Source organism: Notechis scutatus, unplaced genomic scaffold (assembly GCF_049901735.1).
Source record: "Notechis scutatus isolate UNSWTSFEM ecotype Mainland unplaced genomic scaffold, rNotScu1.2 NSCUSCF51, whole genome shotgun sequence".
NCBI classification, from domain to species: Eukaryota; Metazoa; Chordata; class Lepidosauria; order Squamata; family Elapidae; genus Notechis; species Notechis scutatus.
This window is the reverse complement of record NW_028263161.1, coordinates 160,004-173,699: the sequence shown is the minus strand read 5'-3', so window position 1 is coordinate 173,699 and position 13,696 is coordinate 160,004.

Genomic DNA, 13,696 nt, shown 5'->3' with positions numbered 1-13,696 from the left:
CCATGAAAGATAATCTTTGTCTGATATAAAGTCTCTGTCTTACAAAATACGCCACAGTCTCTTCCTTGGGATCATCCCTGGGAAGAACCAAGAAGCCCCAAATGGCCAGATCTGCTGCTACCTCTCCATTTGGGTCCATGTAGAGTTTAATGTCCGAAATATTGACAAACTCATTCTTCTCCAGGAAAGGATGGAACTAGAATGGGAACATGCAGCAATTTTAAAAGCAGAAAACTTTGTTTATTATCCCAGATGCTTTTTCAATATTTAATCTTTCTTCTGTAGTTGTCTAATTTACAGACATGCTTCATTAGGAAAATGGGTGTTACCACTATCTTACAAGTGAAGGGAAAAGTTCACAAAAATTTGTCGATCATATTTTGACAATATAGATTTTGACAAAATATAGTTGAACAACAGAAAAAAGGAGATTTATGAACCCCCTGAAAGCAACAGGTTGGTTATCAGAAACACGGATTTGTCAAGAAGAAAATTGTCAGGGTGATCCTCTCCCAGGAGGCCCAGACAGGAAACCTGAGCTAGGCCCACTTCGCTGTAATGCTGCACTGACAGGATTTGGGGAGCCAGAAAGTACAAATCTCCCACCGACCCTTTTTTTATGCAGCTGTAGGTGTCCTCCTCTTATCTGCTTCTTCCCCAGGCAGAATCTCTCCTCCACCCCCAAAAGTCATTCCCTCCTATCACTGCCCTTTCTAAATGGGTTGTGGGAAAGGGGGGGATATAACTTATGTGCTCTATGCAAGTCATCCTCACATATTATTTCATTTCCTAAATACATTATGGAAATACTGCTGATATAACTCGATCTCAGGAAAGAGTAATAAACAATTTTGTGATGTGATCAGAAACCCAGTTAAGTGAGGGGTGGATGGTATGATAATTAAGTGGATAAAAACTGATTTAAAAATGGTACTCAAATAATCTTTAGTTTTTTTAATCTTTGTCATGAAAGTGGGAAGATACAACATTTTGTCGTTAGGTCATCAATTTTTCTATGTTGTCATTAATATAATAGGGTTGATAAATTGCTATTATACAAGATTTATAACAATTCTCAGGCAAATATACTTTTATGTTATTTAAACATTACCAACTTTCCAGAAAAATATTTATGATTTCCTCCTAGAAACAACTGTATGACTAAAAAGCAATAGAAAACTATCTGGGTTTTAGGATTTGATAAATTATAGTATCTCATACAAGAACATTAATGATGCACTGGATGAAGGATTGTGCCAAGCTTGATAAGTATGTAAGGGACCCAGTTTGGTCTACTGGTTAAGCCCCAAGTAGAAAGCAAGAGGATGTGAGTTCAAGTCCCGCCTTGGTCATGAAGCAGGCTGGGGGATTTGGGGCCAGTCTCTCAGCCCAACTCAACTCACAGGGTTGTTGTTGTGGGGAAAATGAACACACAACTACTCATTGGTACTCAGCCCCGTGGCTTCTGCAGGAAGGGCTTTTAAGGATGGGGGATGAGTTAGTGCACTTAGTGAACTCAAACAAGGTCTCAAAGATCTGGAAATCCAACAAGATGGGGCTGCTCTTCCCAAGAATGTTTATTTGAGCAGCCTTTAGAGCAACGAGATATTTATATCGAATAACCCTGCCAAGAGTCCAAAGGGAATTAACCTCCGAGAGCTGCAACGGAGTTCCCAGAGCCGTTTCAGGGGGGCCGATACAAAGAAAGAGCGCCTGAGCTGAGACTGGGGCCCTGAGGACAAGGGGCCACTCGAACTGCAGCTCACGCAGAGGTGGTATTCAACCGGTTCTCACCGGCTCGGATGTACTGGTGGTCACCCCTGGTTGGCCACACCCCCGAACCGGGTCGCCCGCTTGTCCCAGTCGCTCTCCTAGCTTTCCCTACCACGTGGTGGCTGTGGCGCAGATCGGGCAGATGTCCCAGGGCTGTTGCACATGCGCACTGTGTGTGCAGCCGTGCGTGTGCTACTGATGCAGTGCGCACGTGGAGCAGCCCTGGGACATCTGCCTGCCTGCCCGCCCTCCCGGATCACGTTTTCTTACTTCTCCCGGCGGAGGCGCCTCCTCCAGTCCAGCCCGGCCCGGCCAGCCAGCAGGTGGGTGCACGGATGTCCCGGGGCTTCTCGCCCCCCCCCTTGTCGCGATATGCCTGCAGGAGCCCCTCAGGCCAGCTGAGCCGGGAGCCGCCATTCCCAGGCTTCTACACTCCCGTGCTTGGTCGACGCCTCTTCACCTTGCCTGAAGCAGCTGGCCCTGCCCCTCACCCTCCCCTCCCTCGCCTGGCCTGAGAAGGTAAGGGGGACGGTGGGGGATAGCGAAGAGGCCGGGTCCCTATCTTCCCCTCTCTCTCCCCCACTCTGTGTGTCTGTGTGTGTGTGAGAGAGAGAGAGAGAGAGAGAGAGAGAGAGAGAGAGCGGGGGGGCAAGAGAAGAAAGAAAGAAAGAGCAAGAAAGAAAGAGGGAGAGAAAGAGAGAAAGAAAGAGAGGGAGAATGGAGAAAGTGAATGAGATATATGGATGGATAGATAAATACATGGAAGGAGGGAGGGAGAGAGAGAAAAAAAAAAGGAGAGGAAGGAAGGACACAAACCCTGGCTTCAGAAGACTCTTTGAAGCAGCACAGCAATCTAGGGCTGGCATGCAACGAATCTCGGAGGTCATCTAGTCCAACCCCCTGCTCCAGCAGGAGATCCTTACAGAATCAAAGAATAGCAGGGTTAGAAAGCTCTGTGTGTGTGTGTGTGTGTGTGTGTGTGTGTGTGTGTGTGTGTGTGTTGTGTGTTTGTGTTTATGGTTGTCAAAACTCCAAAAACAGGACAAGTAGCTCTGGGGAGATCAGTCATAAATTAGAACACTTGCTAAGCAACCGGCCATTAAGCGAGGACCAATTGTATTTGGTTTGCCAGTCACATGGCCCCTGGCCAAGCCCACTCAGTCACATGGCCACCAAGCCACGCCCATCTGGTCACGTGACCACCAAGCCACGCCCACAAATTCAAGCCATGCCCACAGAACCAGTAGTAAAAAAATTTGAATCCCACCAGTGAGTTCACAGCCTGCTATGCGGCATCTCCTATCAGGACTCAGGGATTCACTTTGTGACGCCTCTCCTAATAAAATATCTGGGAAATACGGAACTCTTTTACGTGCAACTGCAGTTATCAGATCAGTAGGAAGGAGTTTCTCTGAATGGGGCCAAATTCTGTTCTGCTGTAATGCAAAATTATGTATTTATTTATTTAGGACATTTATATTGCCACATATTCGCACATGACTCAGCATTAGGCAGACTCTAACTGCCCATTGACTGTCATATATTTTTATTTTTCATTATTATTATTATTATTATTATTATTATTATTATTATTTGTAATGCTGGTCTCTGACTGTACTAAAAGTGGACTGGATGAAGGAGGAAGCTGTGTTGGAGACATTTGCCATCTTGAGTTATTTGTAAATAAATACATGTTTATGAAAACAATCTCAAAATCGTACTTGACTGCAACCTGAAACTGAGTCTTGAGAGAAGACAAGGAGAAGATTATGAGAGCAGCTTCTCCAACTTACAAAATCTCTCAGTTGGACAAGGGAGGATTCAACACTCTTCCAAGGACTGAAAGAGGTGTTGGGAGTAGTTAAAACCCTCCCCTCTCCTAGGAAAATGAAATATTTTAGGATATACTAAAAAGGGAGAATATATTTCCCCTAAAAAGAAAAGTAGAAACTCAGAGAGGCTGAAACTCCGCCCCCCTCCCACCTTTGCTAATGGACCATTACTCTGGCCTAGGCCAGTTTATTTTACATAACAAAGATCTACTCCAGGTAAAGCTATATAGGAATTGCCCAAAGCCATCACCATCATCCAGCGAGGCTCAACCAAGCCTGGGACTCAGGACAGCCTACAGAGTTGCCCCTGCATGGCCCCATGGGAGCCTGACAACCAATCAGAATACAAGCTCAAATTCAAATCCCAACAGAGGGCATAAAACAGTTGCACTCTCAGCATCTCAGCCCTTCTTTCCTCAACCAAGGCATGTGCTCCTGTCCACCATTAAACCATCTTCCAAGCAGTCACCATGTTTCCAGCGTCTTTCTTCCCCACTTGGAACTGAACCCAGAAGGAGATTTCTTCCAACAGAGGCTAGACAGAAACTTCAGATCTGCTCCCTGTTATTCCGGAGCGTCAGACAGGAGCAATTAGATGGTGCAAATCTCTTGACCTTTTGCAGCACAAGAAGGTTGAGATGTTCCCCTCCTTCTCCTTTGGGTTCCTTCTCCAAAGGATCTCAGATTAATGGATCCCTATCGGGACCCCCCATACCTGCCACGGCTGCAGCCTCGGAGCCCCCAACCTCTTTTCTCCCTCCTTCCTTCCCCTCCTCGATCTGGAGGAATAAGCGGCATTCATGGCCTGGGCCAGAGTCTGAATGATACTGTAGCGATGACCGTCATTTATGATCCGTTTCCTGTTCCTTTTCTCCTGGGTCTCCAGTGGGGCTTTCTGGGTGCATCTTTTGCGGCCTTTGACAGAAAAGATGTGCTTGGAAAGGGAACAGCGAAAATAATGATCTTGAAACGGATCTTCCACAAAGAAATGGGGTTCAAAGGCAGCATCTGTTGGCCTTTTTTTTGACAGATAACCAAAATTCCAAATACTATGGATGTATTTGAGAAATATGTGCTTCTTTATTGCATACAGTGCAAAACTTGTGAGGATCCAGACTTTCCCTTCAATGGCTCCTGGCAAATGCATAAGTGCTTCATGGAAAGGAATAATTCTGTCCCCAATGGAAATAAATTCTATGAAGTGGACAAAGACGTTGATTTGTCTCCATTTAAAGAGGGCCTCCCTGAGGGGTGCTGTATGTCCAGTTGTTGTGAATTGTTCTGATATAACCACACAAATTCCATTCCTGACAAGCATCGGAGGGAAAGTCCTCATGAAATTATCTCCATTTTCTGTGTCTGAAGCAAAGAGGCCAATCAGGGTCCATCTGAAATGGAGGAGCAGCTGGACAATTGCTGGGTATTGGAATCCTTCTTTGGGGAGCATCTGGTGGAAAAAAGGGAATCTCCTTTTATCACTCAGAGCCTCTGAAGGAATTAGAGCAGTGATCTGAAAAAGTAATGAAGAATGCTGTGTTATAATGTGGTCCAGATCAACTCCAAAATATTACTTATTGACAAACCCAATTTTGTTTTGATGAATATATAAGAATAGTTTGTTCCTTAGTCACTGTTTAAAATATTTAAGACAGAATATTAACAAGATTGTATATAAAAATGGAACGCAAAATCATATTAAACAAAAAAAAAAAAATAAAAATGCAATGTAAATTTCTGTGTCACCCATACAATTCCAACAATTAGATTCAAATTAGCAGATGTTAGATAAAATGTCTGGATCTAAGATATAGGGCTGTATTATATGCTATTTTTGAGTACTAAAACCTCTTTCTCAGCTTCTATATCCCAAATTCTTTGTGAAGCAATTTTTCAGCTTCTTCTCTAGATGTACAAGAGCACAACTGCTAACTGAAATTGACAGTTGTACAATCCAATAAGTGTTTAATTGAAATTTTGTCTGTTTTGGGACTATATGTCTGTTTCATCACTTTAATTTTAACCCAATAATTATATACCCTGAATTTATACAAAGCAGAAATTGTGTAAATTAACAATTATCTATGAGGGCAGGAGCTGAACTCCTTTTATCCATCCCAAAGATACTCTTCTTGGTCTGAATATTTTTTATACATAGACAGGACTATTGCCAACTTGATTCCAATTGGATAAGGCAGATATTATTGATATGTGAAAATGAACATGCTAATGGAGGACCTCAAAACCTGGATAGTTTTTCAATAGTAGAATATTCAGTAGAATATCCTCTAGGGACCTTATGGCTCTTCAGGCCTTTAATGGTCAATTTGAAGATGAACATAATAGACTAAAACATCGTTGATATGTTCCCTAATATTCTGAAAAGCTGCTCTTGAATTCTATGAAGATATTGGATCTGTTGTTCATCCCCACCACCCCACTCACCTTACCAGATAGAGAAAAACACACAAACCTGTGGGACTTTGTAGGTGCCTACAAACATTGACATCTGGATGGAGATGTCCCTGGCAGCTGCATCAATCAGAGCCAGGAGGTTGTCCTTCCTCCCACAGCCGTAGTTGGGGACATTGGATTCTCCAGTGGAAAGAAGGTCCAGCAAGGTATCTGAAGTGCGGAAAGTGCTCAAATAGTTGTCATGGATGTTGTAACCAAATGTGAGATTGTGCAGGAGCTGGGAATTCTTGCTGACCATTTGAATAGCAAAAATTGATTTTAGGGTATCTGTTGGAGCAGAACTCTTCCTATTGAAAAACAATATTCATGTTATTATATTCAATAGCAACAACAAATGTTTTTAAAATATATAATCCTTCACAAACCTACTAAGCCTTAGGCCAACATTGATCCAAATCGAATGATCAATTATGCAAATGAGAGAGGCAACTACAGTTGTTTCAGTCACTACTTAAACAAAGGTCATTATTCAAGTGATGAACTCAGGAATGAACTGAGAAAGGAAAATCATCTGGATTTCATTCAGGTTTTTTAAAAACTCCATCTTTGGATTTTACTCTCTTCCACAAAGTAAGGCAAAAAAGGGAAGCCATGGAAATCAAAATCATTCAGGAAATTAGACAGGTCCTGAGGTACAAAAATAAGTGAAATAAGAAGAAAAGGAGAGTGTTAGAATTGCACATGGAGGGAGTGCAACTCCATCACCCTGCATGACTTACGAAGAAGAAGGTATAGGAGGGCTGTTGAAAGGCCACATTATAGGCGACACATATGTTTCAGTTGTGACCACACCAATGAGATGGTCTCCAGGCCTGTAAAAGCTCCATGGATTGTACCCATCCTGGTGCTCCAAACTCAATGGGCATTTCCTTCTCAGCTTCCCACAGACTGATGGGGACACCAGCAGCAGCAGAAGCAGAAGCAGGAGGTCCATCATTCATGGCATTAATCAATCCACTTCCTGTTTCTAACACAAACAACAGGAACAGTTGGAAAAATTCAAAGACTCTGAGAAGTGCCAGTGGCTTTCCTGATCTAAACAGAGAATCACTCAGTTTCATCTGCAAAGGAGAGAAAGGTGCAATCAAGAGCAGAGCCTGTACCTGTCCCAAAACTTGGTCCCAGAGAGCTTCACCCAAGGAATTTATCCTTTTCTGATATAAGATCCTTTTCATGTGGCTTCAATCTGATGTCTACATCGAAGTCTAAAACTGGAGATATAGCATCACAGGTCTCAAAGGCCCAGATGGTCATAATTACAGTGAGAAGCAACTTCTCCTCTTGGGATCCTGAACTTTTTCTGGGCTCCATCTGCAGAGGAGAGGCTGGAATAAACCATGTTAGTAAAAATTACAGATATACCCCTGGGGTCACTGTTTTGTTGTGGTTGTGGTCCTTCCTCCCAGTCAGGGCAAGTCCAGAAAGTGATGCTGGGGAAGAGAATTCAGCACCCAGGGAATTGACTTCTGCTGTCCTTCAACATGGCCTCTTGTCTCCAGAGATTGCTGGGGAAGGTCACCCAGAGCTATGGAGTTTGGTGCCCTTCTAAGTTAATGCCATTTAACTGTAGTGTTGCCTGTCTTCTAATGACAATCGGCACCCTTGAACTCTGCCCAAGGTTAAGAGTAGACCCTGTTTGGAATTCTGTTTTATGTCATAATCCCATATATTGATCTTAATTGCAGCCGGTTTTAAAATTGCTTGTACCTGAAATGAAATTTCATTTCCCATCTTTTCTAGCAATATTAATTTTGAGATTAAAGCTCATTAAGAAGCAGGAAAGTGACAACTTGTGGACTAGATCATTGGGTAAATAGGGAGAAAATTATAGAATGGATGGAATTTTTTATTTTTATTTTCTTGTCATTCCTGTGTTATCTTACCATGTTCCTATAATACACCAAGATTCTTTATATTTTGATTTTTCTTAGTTTTTTAAATAAAGAATGGACTGTAAGTTCTGCAGGTGCTATCTATCCATCCCTATCTTTCTTTCTTCTTCTATCTTATCTTCTATCTATCTATCTATCTATCTATCTATCTATCTATCTATCTATCTATCTTCTATCTATCTATCTATCTATCTATCTTCTATCTTCTATCTTCTATCTATCTATCTATCTATCTATCTATCTTATTCTATCTATCTCTATCTTATCTATCTATCTATCTATCTATCTATCTATCTATCTATCTATCTATCTATCTATCTATCTATCTATCTATCTATCTATCTATCTATCTATCTATCTACCTACCTACCTACCTACCTACCTACCTACCTACCTACCGTGTTTCTCACAAAATAAGGCCAGGCCTTATTTTTTTTTTGACCCCCGAATAAATGGCTAGTCCATCTTTTCGGGGGTGACTCCCCCACCTAGAGGGGCCCATATGCACGTACCTCTCCACGAGGCTGTTTCTATCGGCTGACAAAAGCTCCCCAGGCAGAGTCCCCAGCCGCTTCGGGCGAGTCATGGCTGCCCATGTCCCCTCGCCATTAGGCAGTGTCTTTCGGGCGATGGAAGCTCCCCAAGGGCAGTCACCAGCCACTTCGATCGGCCGGTAGAAGCGGTCTCGGGGCAAGCGCACACGCACACTCCCTGCCGGGAGGCCGCTTCTATCAGCCGATCAAAGTGGCCGTGACTGCCCTTGGGGAGCTTCCATCGCCCAAGAGACACTGCCTAAAGGCGAGGGGACACGGGCAGCCACGCCTCATCCCGAAGCGGCTGGGGACTCTGCCTTCGGGGAGCTTCTATCGGCTGATGTTCTATCGGTAGATCGGGGTATTCTAGCCTAGGCTACCTGCAGGGCACTCCTAAAGGCAAGTTTTCTCCCCACCCACCCCCGCCCTTCCCCCATTTCTCTTCACCTCGTGTAGTTCTAACGAACGATGTGAGAAATGGGGGGAAACGATAGGCCTAAATTTTGGGAGTGGGGCTTAATTTCACCTCATGCCTAGAAATCATGCTGGGCCTATTGGTGGAGGCCCTATTGTTGGAGAAACACGGTATCTATCTATCTATCTATCTATCTATCTATCTATCTATCTATCTATCTATCTATCTATTTTATCTATCTATCTATCATCTATCTATCTATCTATCTATCTATTATCAATTATCATACCCTCACTCTCTTATCTATCTATCTATCTATCTCTCTATCTATCTATCTATCTATCTATCTCTATCTATCTATCTATCTATCTATCTATCTATCTATCTATCTATCTCTATCTCTATCTATCTATCTATCTATCTATCTATCTATCTATCTATCTATCTATCTATCTATCTATCTATCTCTATCTATCTATCTATCTATCTATCTATCTATCATCTATCCCTATCCATCCATCATCCATCCATCCATCATTCATACTGCCACCCATCTTATCACAGGGAAACCCTACAAAGATGGCGGTGATGCCCACAGTGTGGTGGATGGTGCAACCTGATTTCTAGCGACAGGATTTCTGGAGATCTGGTGGCTCTTCCTCTGTTGTGGGGATCTTCTATTTGGGGGGGGAGGGACCCCTCTGACCTTCCCAATTTCTGGGGCTGAGACTTTCTATCCCCAAAAAGGTGCTGTTGGAACTCCTTTGTTCCTGGTTTATTGGCATCCGTTGTTCAGGGAGGATGTTTCTTCACTGGGGGGAGACATTAATATGGACTTCTTGGCCCAGAAGGGGAACCGGGGGGCTGAGTGGGAGGGGGGAACTGAAGGGACAGGCAGGCCCACCCTGGCAGGGAGGAGCAGAGGAAGGCCCGTATCCCAGGTCCACCGCTTGGAAGTTCTCCCCCTGAACCTCCCTCAGATTCTGCTCTCAGGGCCTGCAGACCAGATCCTGGGTGGCTCCGGGTTCAAGCTGTGGCTTTTCAGGGCCAGGTTGATGTGCAATGAGACTCTCTTCTCCTCCAGGAGGTTCCCAGCCATGTCTGACCGAAGCCGGGTGAGGCCCAGAGGGGAGGAAGCCCACCCCAACTTCTGGGTTTGTCCCAGGGAGACCCCAGAGGAGGGAGGAGGGGGGCTATGGTCATCCAGGGTTTCTCACCGGCCTTGAGGAGGCTCCATGTGGACCTCTGGCTTCTCTCAGGGGGCTGCGAGGACCCCGGCCTGGTCAAGCATGTTGTGTGAATGGGGTCCTCGCCAGAAGAAAAGGGTCCCCAATACAGGTAGTCCTCAACTTATGACCACAACTGAGCCCAACATTTCTGTTGTTAAGTGAGACATCCATCAAGTGAGTTTTGTCCCATTTGATGGCCTTTCTTGCCACAGTCATTAAATGAATCATTGCAGTTGATAAGTTAGGAACCCGGTCATTAAGTGAATTTGGCTTCCCCATTGACTTTGCTTGTCAGAAGGTTGTAAAAGGGGATCACAATGGCCCTGGGATGTTGGTGCCATTATAAACATGAAACTGTGGCCAAGCACCTGAATTCTGATCCCTGCATTTGATGCTGCAAAGGTCATTAATTGTGAAAAATGGTCCTAAGTTCCATTTCTCAGTGCAGTTGTAACTTGGATCGGTCACTAAATGAATGGTTGGGAGTCGAGGCCTGCCTGTGTATCTCCTCTTGATCAGCTTCTCTTCCAGGAATTCATCTTCTTCCGAGTTCCCATCATCCACTGACTACTCGGCCAAATGGTTCAACCTCGGGAAACAAACCATGGTTAAGAGGTGTGGAAAGGGAACTTCACGAGGACAGTGGTGTCACCCAAGCAGGAAAAGCCCAAAGGGAACATCAGGCCAGCCATAAAACAAACTTGCATAGGAAAAGGAATCAAATAAAAGGTATTAAAGAAGCCCCTTAGACAAAAGCCCAAATAATTAAGAAAAGTAGGGAAAGAAAGAAAAGAAAACCCTTACAAACACAAGACATGCCAAATCAGCAAAACAAACAGACAAAAGGCACAAAATATATTACAAAGGAGACAGACAGGAGATTGCCACAAAACAAATATAAGAAACCATTAAGCTAAAAAAGATTAGGACGAAACCGATAAAACAATCAAACCACCCCAAAAAGTTTGCCTTCCGCACCCCGCGGAGTTTACCCTCTGGCGGGAAGAAAGACAACCCCTGACAGGATTTAAAACATGAAGAAATACAAACACAAGCACTCACACAAAAGGAGAAAAGGGTATAAAAATCAGGGACTTACCATTCGAAGGAGCTAGCCCAGGAACGCAGACTTCTTGCTATCTCTCGCCTTCCTGAAAAATAAAAAGATCCAGCTTTCAAGCAGTTGTCCGTATCCTTGCGCCGGAGCTCTCCCAGCGGGAAAATCGAATCCTCAGAAGAAAGGCATTTTGACAGCCTTTCAACAGAGGTGCAAATGTGAATGCGGCCACTGGGGAAGAGACCGGGTTCAGAGGGTCATGTGGATCCCACCAGAGTCAGTTGGGTGGCTGGGGCTTCAATCCGGGGGGGGGGGCTGAGTTCCAGTCCTGCCTGGGGAGCCAAGCCAGCTAGGAGGCTCTGGGCCAGCCGCTCTCTCGGAGTCCTGGGAAAGAGGCAATGGCAACGGCTTCTGAGCAGCCTGGCCAAGATCTCTGGGCCGGCTTCCCCGGGGGGATTCCAGACCACCTTCCCGCCCAGCTGGCCGAGGCTGAGGGGCCTCTCTGGGCCTGGCTTCCTCCTCACCGGTCAAGCAGCCTCCAAAGGGCTGGATTCGGAGAGGGTTTGGCAGGGGACTGTGCTGTGAGGAGGGGGCACGCAGGGTCCTGCAGGGCCAGGGGGTCTGCAGTGGGTCTGCCCCTCCCCAGTGAGGGCAGGGAGGGAGGGGGCAGGGGAGAGGGAGGCAGGGGAGCCCCTCCCATCTGGTCTGGGCAGCTCAGGTGCTATCAAAAAGCCCACCTCTGAGGGAGGAGCCTTCCTTGGGATTGGCTGGGAGAGCGGCTCTGGCATCACAGATGGGGGACAGGTGGAGCTCCCAGGTGAGCCCTGGGCACCTGCAGGCCAGGTGGGGCTGGTGGGGTCCAGTGGGGAGGGGAGGTCAGCCTGGGGCCCTGCTGCCAATTTTCCCCTGGGGCAGCCAGGGCTTCTTCCTCCTCCTGCTCTGGGAAGTGGGGCCCCTGGAGGGGCTCCCTCTGGCCTTGCTGGGCAGGGTGGGGGGATCTGCCCCATGGGGGCCCAGGGCAGGGGGAGTGAATGGGGTGAGGGTCCCCAGGTTGCATCTCTTGCCAGGATCCGAGTCTGGTGTGCCAGCTTTGCACCTGGCAGGTGGGGCTGCTGTTCCCCCAGGTGTGAAGCCCACCAGCTCCTGGTCCCGGCCAGAAGGAAGGGCCGAGGCTGGAGGAGAGTCTCTTGATCCTTTCAGAAGTCAGGAAATGGCCTTCTGGGCGGCAGGAGACCCCAAAATCAGGGAGGTCAGGCTGAACCCCTGGAGCTCTGCCCCCCCCCCCCGAATGTCCAGCTCATTTCCCTCAGAACCCCGAAGGGGCTTCCAGGCCGTTTCTTTCCCAGGGAGGCAGAGGAGGAAGATGGATGGATGGAGGGAAAAGAGGCAGGAGGGGAATCGGGTGGAAGGAGGAGGAGGAGGAAGAGGAGGCCGGGAGAAACTTCCCTGCAGCTCTGCCAGGACTTATCAGGGAATCCTCCTCTTCCCTCCCTCCTGTGACGGTTTCGCTCTTTCCTGGCAGAGGGTCCTCGACCTACAGCTGTTCCATTTAGTGACCATTCAATGCCACAGTGGCACTGAGAAAGTGACTTAGGGCCCCTTTCCACACTGGCGGCCCTGGCAGCCTCCCTGGGGTCCCAGGATTTACATTTAGACAACTGTCTCACACGTATGACGGCCACAATGTCCCGGGTGTGTGTCACATGATCCCCTTTGCGAGCAAAGTCAGTGGAGAAGCCGGATGCACCTAAGAACCGTCTGGCTGACTTAACATCTGCAGTGATTCGCTTAGCAAACAGGGCCAGAAATGTCATAAAGTGGGTCAAAACTCATTTAACAACCGTCTCCCCAGCAAACACAAGTGTTGGGCTCCATGGCGAGGACTTCCTGCCTTGTCTGTCTGGAGGTCTCAGGGCTGCCTTTTGAGGCTGCCTCAAGGGCTTCTCCAGGCTGCCCTGCGTTGGGCGCCCCACCTCTCTTCTTGCCAGACCCCCCAAGAAAGAGGTTGGGGGGCACCTGGAGGCCCCAGGTCTTCTGGTTGTGGGGATGCGACGCTTATAGTGGGCTCTGCGAACCCTTCGGCCTCCCCACCTCCGAGGCTCTGAAGGTGCCCTTGGGGGTCCCTGTGTCCCAGGTCTCCAGTCGTTGGGGGGTTTCACTCCCATGCACCCCTTGGCCCAGGAGGGAGAACTGGGGGTCTGAGACAGGAGGGGGAGCAGGAGGAGATGGGGGCAGGGGGGGGCAGGAAGCGCCAGCCACCCAGGGCAGCCCCATCGCCCAGAGCAGGAGGAGGAGGATCCCTGCAGGCTGGGAGAGGAGGAGAGGCTCCCACCCAGGTGGCCCAGGGGGGAAGGGGAGCTCCAGAGCCAGAGAGGGAGGCAGAACTGGCCGGACTTCTCCCCAGCCGCCTCCTCAGGTGGTTTCCTGGCTGTGTGGCTGGGAAGGCCGGCCTCCCCGTGGTTGTCCAGCCCCTCCTTAGGGATCCCCAGGTGG